The sequence below is a fragment of the Musca autumnalis genome, unplaced genomic scaffold, assembly GCF_047663935.1.
Source record: "Musca autumnalis isolate F117 unplaced genomic scaffold, ASM4766393v1 scaffold_3, whole genome shotgun sequence".
NCBI classification, from domain to species: domain Eukaryota; kingdom Metazoa; phylum Arthropoda; class Insecta; order Diptera; family Muscidae; genus Musca; species Musca autumnalis.
Window position 1 is genome coordinate 115,947,067 of NW_027411866.1, and position 13,753 is coordinate 115,960,819.

Below are 13,753 nucleotides of genomic sequence, written 5' to 3' on the forward strand. Positions count from 1 at the left end.
TCAAGAATATTTAGTGGTGTGCCTAAACGTATTTTGTCAATAATAACACTGTGCAACACGAAAAAATTAGCCATATTCTGACACTGCATCGCGATAAAAGGCTTAAAAAGAGAATATACGTATTTTGTCATATCTTTCAAACCGCTAAGAATATTTGATTTACTCTTAAAGGCAAAAATGTACTGTGTTATCATTGTTGTGTAAATATTTACAAACATGTTAAAATTAGTGAGCATTACTTTTTTAGGCATATATTACAAATTGAATTAAGTATTTAAGATTACATAAAAAACATAAGAATACAACAAATTGTTTAATTAATAAAAAAGAGGACATATCCCAAAATTAGCCAACGAAATCTCCAACTATTCTATAATCCGCCAAAAAATCGCCATGTCGCCAAGTCAAAAATTAAGTCGCCAAACGTGTTGAAAAATCGCCACGTTTGGCGAGAAATCTCCATATCTGACAGCCCTGCATAAAATACTTCTACAACAACAATTTGCTGGAAAAATATTATTAAAAAAATCCAGGATTGTTGAACAAATATTTGTTGGGAAATTCACGGTTGTTGAAAAAATATTGCTTAAAAAATCCACGATCGTTGAAAAACTATTGTTTAAAAATCCAGGATTGTTGAACAAATATTTGTTGGGAAATTCACGGTTGTTAAAAAAATATTGTTTAAAAAATCCACGATCGTTGAAAAACTATTGTTTAAAAAAGCCACGATTGTTGAAAAAATATTGTGCAAAAATCCACGGTTGTTGAAAAAATGTAGTATCAAAAATTCCACGATTGTTGCAAAAAATATAGTTTAAAAAATCCACGATTGTTAAGAGATTTTTTTGTTTAAAAATCCACGATTGTTGAAAAAATATTGTTTTAAGAAACCAAGATTGTTGAAAACACATCGTTTAAAAAAACCCATAATTGTTGAAAAAATATTGTTTAAAAAATCCACGATTGTTGAAAAAATATTCTCAGAATACACCTCTGTTGTATTGAAAAAGTTTCTGTGTACCTATTGAATTCTCCCATAGGGTACATTCATATGTAAACTCTTGGGTTTTTGTTTTTCGTTGTTGTTGGCATTCAAGTAAGGCCCAAGAGCGTTTACTACAAAACCCATTGAATGTCTCTGTTGATGTTTGTTGGTGTTATTGTTGTTGCTGTTTTGTGTACTTTATATTCCGTACTTAGTGGTGGAGTGCTAAAAAGCTTGAATCACCGTAATTCAGTCAAGCTAAACACAGCAGATCAACAAACAAACATACCACTGAGGCTCAGGTTAGTCAGTCAGTCAGTTAACAAAAGGCAGAGTTAGAGCCAAAGTCTGAGTTCGTCCATGCTAAGTTAGCTGCTAACTTTGCCTGGTGCTGTCTGTCTGCTTGGATGAATGGTTGGCGGCAGAGGTACACTTGCATGAAGTATGTGTATTTTAAATGTTTTTAGTTGCTGTTGTTGTTGGTGTTTTTGTCGCGTTTTTTAATAATTTTTTTCGGCTTTTGTGCTGAGCTGAGCTTAAGCGTACGGCGGAACATTTGGTAAGACAACAACTGTTGTCTGTTTCAGTTAACGACGTGATACTGAACTGAATGAGTGAACGCGCACCTTCGCCTGAAAATATCGTAAAAAAGCAAAACAAAAGAATTCCGACCTTATCGAAGGCAAAAAATATTCAAACTGAAAATAAAAACAACAACAACAATATTTATTCTGAATTATTGCAACAATTAACTGAGAAAATTGTTGTAAAATCAAAAAAAAAAAAAAAAAAGTGTTGCACAGTGTTTTGAAACCTTGAATTCTTCTGCTCTCTATTGGAAATTCTTGTCACATATTTTTGTGTTGTCTTTCAATCAAAAGTGCAAATTTCGTGTTTTGTGGCACCCAACCTGTGTCTGTCTGCCTCGAACGTCATTGTGAACATCATCGCCGTCTTTTGTTGTTTACCATCGTAAATCCTCAAACGTGAGTGTGCCAGTTGCACATGCGCCTCTTTCGGATCAATCAAGAAGTCCATAACTTTCAAATCCAAAAGAAATATTCCGCACTTTTATGCCTCCAGTCATCTTCTTTGAGTGTGCTCGCCCGTGTGTTTGTGTGATTTATGTATATTTTTTCCACTGTGATACTTAAGCGCCAGTCTTCTTGAGAAGTGAAGAAAATACAAGAAAAATCCAAGAAAGATAGAAATTATTGAAAAGAAGAAAAATCTCCTAACACTTGTTGTTGTTACAGAGACTTGCAAAGAAGGCCCGAAAAGATATCCAAAACCAAAACAAAAAGAAATGTCGAAATTGATTAATCACGATTAAGAAATCATCAAAAGGCCTATAAAACGCATTCAAGTGAAATTATTCACCTAGAAAAATAAATTAATGCATAGCTCTCTCCGTCTGTCTGTCTGGATACGTGTGAGTGAGTGTTCGGTTGTGTGAAAGTGTTACGTAAAAAAGTGTGTAAATTTTTACCAAAAACCCTACGAAGAAATTTACCGTCTAATATTTTTTTTTGGTTATTGATCATTAAAATATTCAACTTCTTGCTGCTGCTGTTGTTGTTATAGTTGCACCTGCTGCGGCTGCTGCTATTTAGCATTATCGCTTTCTTGGGATTATCTAATTGACCGACCGATCACCAACAACAAAACCATCTACTAAAAATATCAAACAGGTAATTAAGCACCAATGGCTCAAGATATGTATTCACCGCTATGTTGTTGTTGTCACAACTTATGTTACCGATAATGAATTTCTGTGGCGGATTGACTGGTTGAAGCAATTCCCGCTACAATTAAATATTATTTAAGTGTAAAATTTGAAAGGGAAAGAAATATTAAATATTTGTCAATACATATTTCCATTATTAGGAATCTGATACATATTTATATATTAGGGTGGATACAGAATCGATTTAAATTGTATAAATCAATCATCTTTTCAAATCAATATTTTTCAACAGAATATAAATGGATTTCTTTTCGGTCTTCCTCGGATACTCTGAAGAGCTTAGACGCAATTCTATTCAATCAAACCTTTATGAGGTATTCTTTAAAAGTGTTCTTATCTTTATACAATAGGTGTTGGAAGACTAGTACTGCAATTTATACGACACTTTTCAGAGTGTTAAGAGATAAGTGACTATGTTTTTATAAGATTGGAGTTTATCGTGTAGAGGAGAAACATTTTAGTAAGTTAGTTGAGTAGGTTTGGCAGGGCAGTTTGGTTTGGTTTGCGGTCCACCATATGGTAATTAGGATGACTCTCACGGTAACACCCGAGCAAGTACTACAACGAAAACATGCCATTGTGTTGCTGTACTGGATGAATATTGGTCTCCTCATGTAGATGGTTCACTGAAGACATTAGGAGAAGACGCATAGCTTATCACAGACCGACCTTTTTCCTGCATCTCAGCTTGTCGCAAATGTGACCCCTAGTATCTTGGGGTAGTTGGTGGTCGGAGTTCTGCTACAATCGACCATGACATTCAACTCATTGCTCACCTCTGCCGTCCATGTGGTGAAAAGAGTGGCCGTAGATTTAGTGGCGGATATTTGCATATACCTCGCGTGGAAAAAGTGGTAAGATCAGTCAAATATGAGTTAGTTCAGCCTTTTACAGATGACATCATGGAAGGTACCTGACGCCAAGGTCGTTAAATCATCCGCGCACGTTACGATCTCAATGCATTCTGGATTGGGTGGAATGCTGGAGAGGTAGAGTTTAACAAGTTCCGAAGTTATCACCCCACCTTGGGGAACTCCATGTTTCACTCTACGGGGTCTGGATTTCTAGTCTTTGAACTCCACGTCCCATGTAGCGTCCACGCATATAATTGATTATTATACTTAGCCGGAGGGTAGTCTCTTCGATGTCCTCAAACAGCGTGCAGTGCTTGACATTATCAAAGGGTATTGATTACACTGTGCAACATTTTTAAGGTGATCTTGAGCAAACAATTCGAACTGAGGATTTTTTGAAAGTACAGACCCAAACGACAAGAAACCCTAGTTGGGTTTTGTTGTGTCAGATCCAGCTCGGATTTTATGGCCCCATCTAAACATGGTGAAATATTGAGTTTTTAAAGAAATTCGGGGGTATATCTCTGAAACCAATGCGAATCTTCTTCTGACCTCTGAAGCAAATTTGTAGATAAGGACAAGAATACAATATTTGGAGAAATAATGAACTCGAAAAACTACATTTATTGCCTCAAATTTCAAAATATATGCAAAAATACCACAATTTTTATACATTTCGCACCGTATCTCCAAAACCTTTAATTTTTTCTGAATATTTTCTTTTGGAAAAATATTCCCTGGAATGTAATACACAACTCTTCAGAACATGTCATTGTTGTAAAATGCCTCTATCCCGTTGTTTTCAGTACATTTTTCAACGACGATTTAATAAAAATGTCAATAATGTAGTGAAATCTGAAATGCGAGAATAAACTGTTGGTGTGAACTGTGTTTGAAATACGTGTTGTAAAAGTTATGATGCAAAATACCGCTGAAACAACATGAAGTAAGCATTTTAGAGTTTCAGAATGTTCTAACGAATTGTTGAGAACTTTATTTGGAAGATTTTTGCAAAAGGTTGGGAGTTGAACCAATCCCAATAGTTTGGCCGATACTGACCAGAATTTCAGCAATTATCTAAATTTTTCTATATTTTATAGATTTTGATGCCCTAGATGGAGTTTTTCATATGTGGTTTCTTTAGGAGATAAGTTCTACTAGTTTAGGGCTACAATATTGCTAAAGACAGCAAGGTCAAATTCCTATTTGTTTCTGAGATAAAGGCCTGATTAATGCAAAAAAGTGTAGATTTAGCCCGGTTTAGATGAGGCCATAAAATCCGAACTGGATCTGACAGAACAAAACCCAACTAGGGTTTTTGTAGTCTAAATATGTACTTTCAAAAAATCCATATTAGAAGTTGTTTGCATTTTCAGTGTTGCATAGTGTTAGTCAAGCACCTCCATCACTGTTCTGTCCGACGGCTTGCTCTGATTGAGTCATCGACGATTGTGTGTGGAGATGGTGTGCAGCGCTGTTGTCGTGCTGTGCTAAGAGAAGAGCAAAATCGGTCTGTACGATTCACCTTGGCTGGCATCATTGCCTGGCATCAGTAGAGGGACCAGGCTGCCCGTTTTCAAGACTTCAGATGATACTAGTGAGATAATTGACTTCCAGCTCATCCAGCTAATTCAGAATTACCATGGAGAGTCACCGACCTGTTAACTTCCAGTGTTAGCTCCTTGACTCTGGGTCACTGGGGTTGGCACGACGAAGCTCATCTTACTCATTTGCGTCGCCTCTGCTGTGAAGTTTGGTCTCAATTTGGGTATTCGACCTGCAGGGCTGCTGCAACAGTGATGATGTTTCGACACGTCCTTTCTGCTACAGGAACATGAGAAGGGTTGCGCAGATCTCTGAAGCGGTGAATAGTGAACTCTCTGAACATATAGGAAGATGGTCCCTTCCTTTCAGAAAGGGCCAACAGTAGACTTGTTAAAATCTAGTTCGTCCGAACGACCTAGTTTACTATATACTTCAGTGGACGCACTGCGAATTAGTTATATTATTTCTTTGTTTTTATGAAATAACTCATACGCAAACGAACTATGGTACTGATCTAGTTCACTAGATTTAACAACTCTATTCTACAGAAGCACGATTTCTTTCAGATAGGGTCTATAGAAACACGATTTCTTTCAGAAAGGGTCTATAGAAGCACGATTTCATTCACAAAGGGTCTAAAGAAGCATGATTTCTTTTAGAAAGGGTCTAATGAAGAAAATTTTCTATCAGAAATGGGCTATAGAAGCACGATTTCTTTCAGAAAGGGTATATAGAGGCACGATTTCTTTCAGATAGGGTCTAATGAAGCGCCTTTTCTTTCAGAAAGGGTCTACAGAAGCACAATTTCTTTCAGAAAGGGTCTAATGAAGCACCTTTTTTCAGAAACGGGCTATAGAAGCACGATTTCTTTCAGATAGGGTCTAATGAAGCACCTTTTCTTTCAGAAACGGGCTACAGTAGCACCTTTTTCTTTCAGGTCTAATGAAGCACATTTTCTTTTAGAAAGGGTATAATGAAGCACCCTTTCTTTCAGAAAGTGTACAATGAAACACGCATTCTTTCAGAAAGTGTCTAATAAAGCACTCTTTCTTACAGAACGGTAATGAAGCACGAAAGGATCTAACGAAGCAACCTTTCTTTCCGAAAGGGTCTATAGAAGCACGATTACTTTCAGAAAGGGTCTAATGAAGCACCCTTTCTTTCAGAAAGGGTCTATAGACGCACAATTTCTTTCAGAAAGGGTCTAATGAAGCACCTTTTGTCAGAAACGGGCTATAGAAGCACGATTTCTTTCAGAAAGGGTATATAGAGGCACGATTTCTTTCAGATAGGGTCTAATGAAGCACCTTTTCTTTCAGAAACGGGCTACAGAAGCACGATTTCTTTAAGAAAGGGTATATAGAAGCTCGATTTCTTTCAGAAAGGGTCTAATGAAGCACCTTTTCTTTCAGAAAGGGTCTATAGAAGCACCTTTTCTTTCAGAAAGGGTCTATAGAAGCACCTTTTCTTTCAGAAAGGGTCCAATGAAGCAAGATTTCTTTCAGAAAGGGTCCAATGAAGCACCTTTTCTTTCAGAAATGGTCTATAGAAGCACGATTTCTTTCAGAAAAGGTCTATAGATGCACGATTTCTTTCAGAAAGGGTCTAAGGAAGCACATTTTCTTTTAGAAAGAGTATAATGAAGCACCCTTTCTTTCAGAAAGTGTATAATGAAGCACCCTTTCTTTCAGAAAGTGTCTAATAAAGCACTCTTTCTTACAGAACGGTAATGAAGCACGAAAGGATCTAACTAAGCAACCTTTCTTTCCGAAAGAGTCAATAGAAGCACCCTTTCTTTCCGAAATGGTCTATAGAAGCACCCTTTCTTTCCGAAAGGGTCTTAGAAGCACCCTTTTTTCAGAGAGGGTATAAGAAAGCAGGACAGACTAATTCAGAAAGAAAGCGTGCTTCTATAGACTCTTTCTGAAAGCGTGAAGAAGAGTAAGGATGCACCTTTCTTTTACAAAGGGACCGAAGAAGCACCCTCTTCTTTTAGAAAGGGTCCGCAGAAGCACCCTCTTCTTTTAGAAAGGGTCTATAGAAACACCCCTTTCTTTCAGAAATTCTCTATAGATAGGGTCTATAGAAGAACCCTTTTCTTTCAGAAATTGTCTATAGAAGAACCCTTTCGTTGAGGAAGCATCTATAGAAGCACCCTCTCTTTGACGAAGCTTCTATAGAATAACCCTTTTTTCAGAAACGGAAACAGCCGTTCTATCTGAAAGGGTCTATAGCTACACCATTTCTGTTTGAAAGGGTCTATAGCTGCACCATTTCTGTATCTGTATGAAAGGGTCTATAGCTGCAGCCTTTCTTTCTGAATTGCAAAAACGGCCGTTCTATCTGAAAGGGTCTATAGCTGCACCCTTTTTGTTTGAAAGGGTCTATAGCTGCACCGTTGCTGTTTAAAAGGGTCTTTAGCTTCACCCTTTCTATCTGAAAGAGTCTATAGAAGCACCCTTTCTTCCAGAAAGGGTCTATACTAGTACTCTTGTTGCAGCAACGGTCTATAGAAACACTCTTTTTTCAGAAACGGTCTATAGAAACAGTCTTTCTATCTGAAAGGGTCTATAGCTGCACCCCTTCTTTCTTTTAGAATGGCCCTATAGCTGCACCCTTTCTTTCAGAATGTGTCTATAGCTGCACCCTTTCTTTCAGAATGGGTCTATAGAAGCATCCTTTCTTTTAGAAAGTGTCTATAGAAGCACAATTTTCTGCAGAGAGGGTCTACAGAAGCACCCTTTCTTTTAGAAAGTGTCGATAGAAGCACCATTTCTTGCAGAGAGGATCTATAGAAGTACCATTTCTTTCAGAGAGAGTCTATAGAAGTACCATTTCTTTCAGAGAGGGTCCACATAAGCAGCTTTCCCTTCAGAAAGGGTCTATACAAGCATCCTTTCTTTGTGAAAGGGTCTGTAGAAGCACACTTTCTTTCACAAAGGGTCTATAGAAGCACCCTTTATTTCAGAAAGGGTCCAAAGAAGCACCTTTCTTTTAGAAAGGGTCCCTAAAAGCAACCTTTCTTTCAGAAAGGGTCTAAAGAAGCACCCTTTCTTTCAGAAAGGTTCTACAGAAGCACTCTTTCTTGTAGAAAGGGTCTGTATATGCATCACTTCCTTCAGAAATGGTCTATAGAAGCACCCCGTCTTTCAGAAAGGGTCTATAGAAAAGGGTCTTGTTATTTCCAAGACGGACTAGATCTTCTTCGGGAAAACGTTTTCACATTGAAGAATCTGAAATTGAAAATAGACGGCCTAAACAATAAATCAATAGCATTTACATATATTGGTGATGATGTTCAAAAATACGTGCTAAGTCATTCCAATTGTATTACTTTGAGATGTTCATTTTCATCACTTCTTCACAAAATATAACCTGCTAACCAAAGAAAATCACCAGAGCTGCTACAATTTAATTGCTTTTGTTGAATTGAATACCATAGCCGATGGTAACTTTTTGAATAATGAAATATGTATTTGTTTTGTCCCAGAATCTGCAATAATCTACTATTTTCGATATTTTCAATATTTTCCCTTTAAAAATTTCACATTTTTGCAAGTTTTTGAGTATGGGAATATGTTTTACCCTTCCGTTAAACGTTGTCGCATACATACAGTATCGGCCAAAACTAAAGCACCCCCTCAGTAAATTTTTTTGAAATGATAATTTTTTTATGAAAACTAAATTATAAATTTATTTTTTATTTTTCTTTTTATATATTTATATCTTTATAATTGAAAAATACAAAAATAAGGAGATCAGAATTTAATAAACAAAAGTTAAAATTCAAAAAACATTTTAGGTCGCAAATATAAGCGGACAAAACTAAAGCACCCCCCCATTTGAGGTACAGCAAAAACTATTGAAATCAATATTTCGTTGCTTATCCTCTATTCTGGATGACACAATCAAATCTTTTAGGCATAAAGGATACTAAATTATTAATTATTGCAGTCGAAATAATCGGTTTTCGGAAAATTTAGCTTAAATCCTCAAAATACTGAAAATCGGAAGTTACCGTTATATGGGGGCTATACCCAAACGTGGACCCAGGTCCACGATTTTTGTTGGATATGTTTTGTGACCACTAAGAACACTAAGTACCAAATTACAGCTAATTTAGTAGGAAAATGTAGCTTAAATATACGAAATACCGAAGATCGGAAGGTACCGCTATAAGGGGGCTATACCAAAACATTAGCCGATATTGTTCATATTCATCCAAAAATGATGCTACAGCATTCTCTGGTCAAATACTAAATCCCTTAGGTTTAAAAATTAGCAAAAGAACGAATTGCAAAAGAACGGTAGACGCCGGCATATTCAGTCGACGACCAGCAAAAAACCTTCCGCCTCCATGTTTTACAGCGCCTTTGCAATATTTAGGATTTAACGGTTGCCCATTTGGTCCAAGCCTTTTACCATCTGAATACTATAAATTAAACATAGATTTCTCGGAAAACAGTTCAAATGGGTCTTGGCGAATGCCAGTCTGGCTCCTTCATTTTTAGACGATATGAAAGGTTTTTTTTTTGCTGGTCGTCGACTGAATAAGCCGGCATCTGTCGTTCTTCTGCAATTCGTTCGTTTGCTAATTTTTAAACGTTAGCGTATTGTATTTGACTAGTGGATGCTGTAGCATCGTTTTTGGATGAATATGAACAATATCGGCTAATGTTTTGGTATAGCCCCCTTATAGCGGTACCTTCCGATCTTCGGTATTTCAAATATTTAAGCCACATTTTCCTACTAAATTAGCTGTAATTTGGTACTTAGGGTTCTTAGTGGTCACAAAACATATCCACCAAAAATCGTGGACCTGGGTCCACGTTTGGGTATAGCCCCCATATAACGGTAACTTCCGATTTTCAGTATTTTGAGGATTTAAGCTAAATTTTCGAAAAACCGATTATTTCGCCTGCAATAATTAATAATTTAGTATCCTTTATGCCTAAAAGATTTGATTGTGTCATCCAGAATAGAGGATAAGCAACGAAATATTGATTTCAATAGTTTTTGCTGTACCTCAAATGGGGGGGTGCTTTAGTTTTGTCCGCTTATATTTGCGACCTAAAATGTTTTTTGAATTTTAACTTTTGTTTATTAAATTCTGATCTCCTTATTTTTGTATTTTTCAATTATAAAGATATAAATATATAAAAAGAAAAATAAAAAATAAATTTATAATTTAGTTTTCATAAAAAAATTATCATTTCAAAAAAATTTACTGAGGGGGTGCTTTAGTTTTGGCCGATACTGTATGTACATGTATGTATAACTAAAACAACTTTCTTGATAACCTTGTCTGGGCGGAGGGACCTTAACACCTGTCACATTCAGTTCAGAGGAGATTGGCGCTTAGTTCAAAAGGCCTTCCGCCAAGCTATGTAGTTGTTAAATTCTTATTATATTTTTTATTTAAATTTAAATAAGAAATAATGAAATGAAGACGAAACAAAAAACATGTTTTTAAGCTGTTGCTTCGTCTTCGCTTCTGCAACAGCGAACATAACATTACAGACGGTTTTGAAGGCAACATAAATCCATTTAATGGCTATAAACATAAAAACACATTGTTGTTGTATGGACTGTGGAGAAGAAGAACAACTCTTTCGTGTTTAGTTTTTATTTTGTTGTTGTTTTTGGCAGATGGGAAGATGAAGTTTAGTAGAGTTTTATTTAATGGTGAGCAACAACAGAACAAACAGCAATAATTTTAACTACAAAAATTTAATCGCGAAACAGGTTTATTTGGCATCTAAAGAAAAATCCAACAAGGCAGCCAGCCAGCCAGTTAGTCTGTTACTCCGAATAGGAGGCCACAGATTTAATAATATAGCAAAAAAAAAAAAAAAAAAAAAAAAAAATACACCAGTAATTGCACACACGTCCTACCAATTGTCGTCGCTTAACTTATTTTGTTTGTTTTCAAGAAATACGACTGCAAAATCGTAAAGGTTATCTATTTTATATGTAGTATTGGGGTTTGGGTTGGGAATATATGATTTTAATAATTGGGGAATAAAAAGGATTTTATTAAAGAAGGACTGATAAAAATGATGTGATGTATAAGAAGATCAAAAAGTATTGACTTCCAATTTTTTCGTTTCTCTTTTCGATAATTTTTAGTCAGGAAACTTAGCCATAGGACCTTTCTAAAAGATAGGGTTTTTCTAAAGACCCTTTCTTAAAAAAGGGTGCTTCCAAAGAACCTTTCTGAATGAAAGGTTGCTTTCAGAGACCCTTTATGAATGAAAAGGTGCTTTTATATACCCTGTGTGAAAGAAAAGGTGCTTTACACATCCTTTCTGCAGAAAGGGTGTTTCTATAGACCCTTTCTGAAGAAAGAGTGCTTCAATAGACCCTGTCTGAAATAAAGTGTGCTTCTATTCAACTTGTGTAAAAGAAAGGCTGCTTCTATAGACACTTTCTGATAGAAAGGGTCCTTTTATAGGCGCTTTTCGAAAGAAAGGTTACTTCTCTAGGTAATTTCAGAAAGAAAGTTCCCAAAGACCCCTTCTGAAAGAAAGGGGGGATTCTATGGACACTTTCTGAAAGAAAGAGTGCTGCTATAGACCTTGTCTAAAAGAAAGGGTGCTTCTGTTGACCTTTTCTGAATGAAAAGGTGCTTCTATGGATCCTTTCTGAATGAAAGGGTGCTTCCGTAGACCATTTCTGAATGAAAGGGTGCTTCTATAGACCCTTTTTGAATGAAAGAGTGTTTCTATAGACCCTTTTTGAATGAAAATGTGCTTTTTTATACCCTGTGTGAAAGAAAGGGTGCTTTTATATACCCTGTGTGAAAGAAAGGGTGATTTTATATACCCTGTGTGAAAGAAAGGGTGCTTATACCCTGTGTGAAAGAAAGGGTGCTTTTATATACCCTGTGTGAAAGAAAGGGTGCTTTTATATATCCTGTGTGAAAGAAAGGGTGCTTTTATATACCCTGTTTGAAAGAAAGGGTGCTTTTATATACCCTGTTTGAAAGAAAGGGTGCTTTTATATACCCTGTGTGAAAGAAAGGGTGCTTTTATATACCATGTGTGAAAGAAAGGGTGCTTTTATATACCCTGTGTGAAAGAAAGGGTGCTTTTATATACCCTGTGTGAAAGAAAGGGTGCTTTTATATACCCTGTGTGAAAGAAAGGGTGCTTTTATATACCCAGTGTGAAAGAAAGGGTGCTTTTACACATCCCTTCTACAGAAGGAGTGCTTTTAAAACCCTTTCTAAAGAAAGGGTGCTTCTATAGACCCTCTCTGAAAGAAAGGGTGCTTCTATAGACTCTTTCAGACAGAAAGGGTGCTTCTGTAGACCCTCTCTGAAAGAAAGGGTGCTTCTATAGACCCTCTCTGAAAGAAAGGGTGCTTCTATAGACCCCCTCTGAAAGAAAGGGGGCTTCTATAGACTCTCTCTGAAAGAAAGGGTGCTTCTATAGACCCTCTCTGAAAGAAAGGGTGCTTCTATACACCCTCTCTGAAAGAAAGGGTGCTTCTATAGACCCTCTCTGAAAGAAAGGATGCTTCTATAGACTCTCTCTGAAAGAAAGGGTGCTTCTATAGACTTTCTCTGAAAGAAAGAGTGCTTCTATAGACCTTCTCTGAAAGAAAGGGTGCTTCTATAGACCCTCTTTGAAAGAAAGGGGGTTTTATAGACCCTCTCTGAAAGAAAGGGTGCTTCTATAGATCCTCTCTGAAAGAAAGGGTGCTTCTATAGACCCTCTCTGAAAGAAATGGTGCTTCTATAGACCCTCTCTGAAAGAAAGGGTGCTTCCATAGACCCTCTCTGAAAGAAATTGTGCTTCTATAGACCCTCTCTGAAAGAAATGGTGCTTCTATAGACCCTCTTTGAAAGAAAGGGTGCTTCCATAGACCCTCTTTGAAAGAAAACGTGCTTCTTTAGATCTCTCTGAAAGAAAGGGTGCTTCTATAGACCCTCTCTGAAAGAAATCGTGCTTCCACAGACCCTCTCAGAAAGAAAGGGTGCTGCTTTAACGGCAAACGACAAATTGAGGACATTTGCCAAACTCCGGGTTCATTCGCTTTCTTATGCATTTCCATTGAGATTTCTAACGCTTTGGATCATTTCGCGTTTCGAACGACATCTGGAACATCGCTCATCGTAAATGCCGCGTAGCACATAATAAAAAATGCCAGTAAAAATAACTCGCGCGCTTCTTCGGATCTGCAACTGTCTCGCCATGGAAAGTTACAGCCGTTCTATTTTCCTTCATCCCCAGATTCGAGAGTGATTTAATCGATGCCCACAATTTACTTAATCTTGTACCAATGTGGCGATGCTTTATTGGTCTAGTCTGCCTCAAATTTTGGATCTTTAGGGCTCGTAAAAATATTCTTTAAAAATCCACGTTATGTGGTCATTTGGTCCTTGAAAAAATATTCTTTAAAAATCCACTTTCTGTGGTCATTTGGTCCTTCAAAAAATGTTCTTTAAAAATCCACGTTATGTGGTCATTTGGTCCTTGAAAAAATATTCTTTAAAAATCCACTTTCTGTGGTCATTTGGTCCTTCAAAAAATGTTCTTTAAAAATCCACGTTTAGTGGTCTATGAGACCTTGAAAAAATATTCTTTAAAAATCCACGTTTCGTGGTCAGTGGGT

General features: G+C 36.7%; 1 protein-coding gene across 1 annotated transcript in view; it reads left to right on the forward strand.

Annotated features, from left to right (window-relative positions):
* Positions 1-1,305: 1,305 nt before the first annotated feature.
* Positions 1,306-13,753, forward strand: part of LOC141397573 (uncharacterized) — a 173,480-nt gene continuing 161,032 nt past the window's right edge. The window contains exon 1 of the mRNA XM_073974010.1: positions 1,306-2,679. The gene's annotated coding sequence lies outside the window, so the exon portion shown is untranslated. The remainder of the gene's footprint in view (positions 2,680-13,753) is intronic.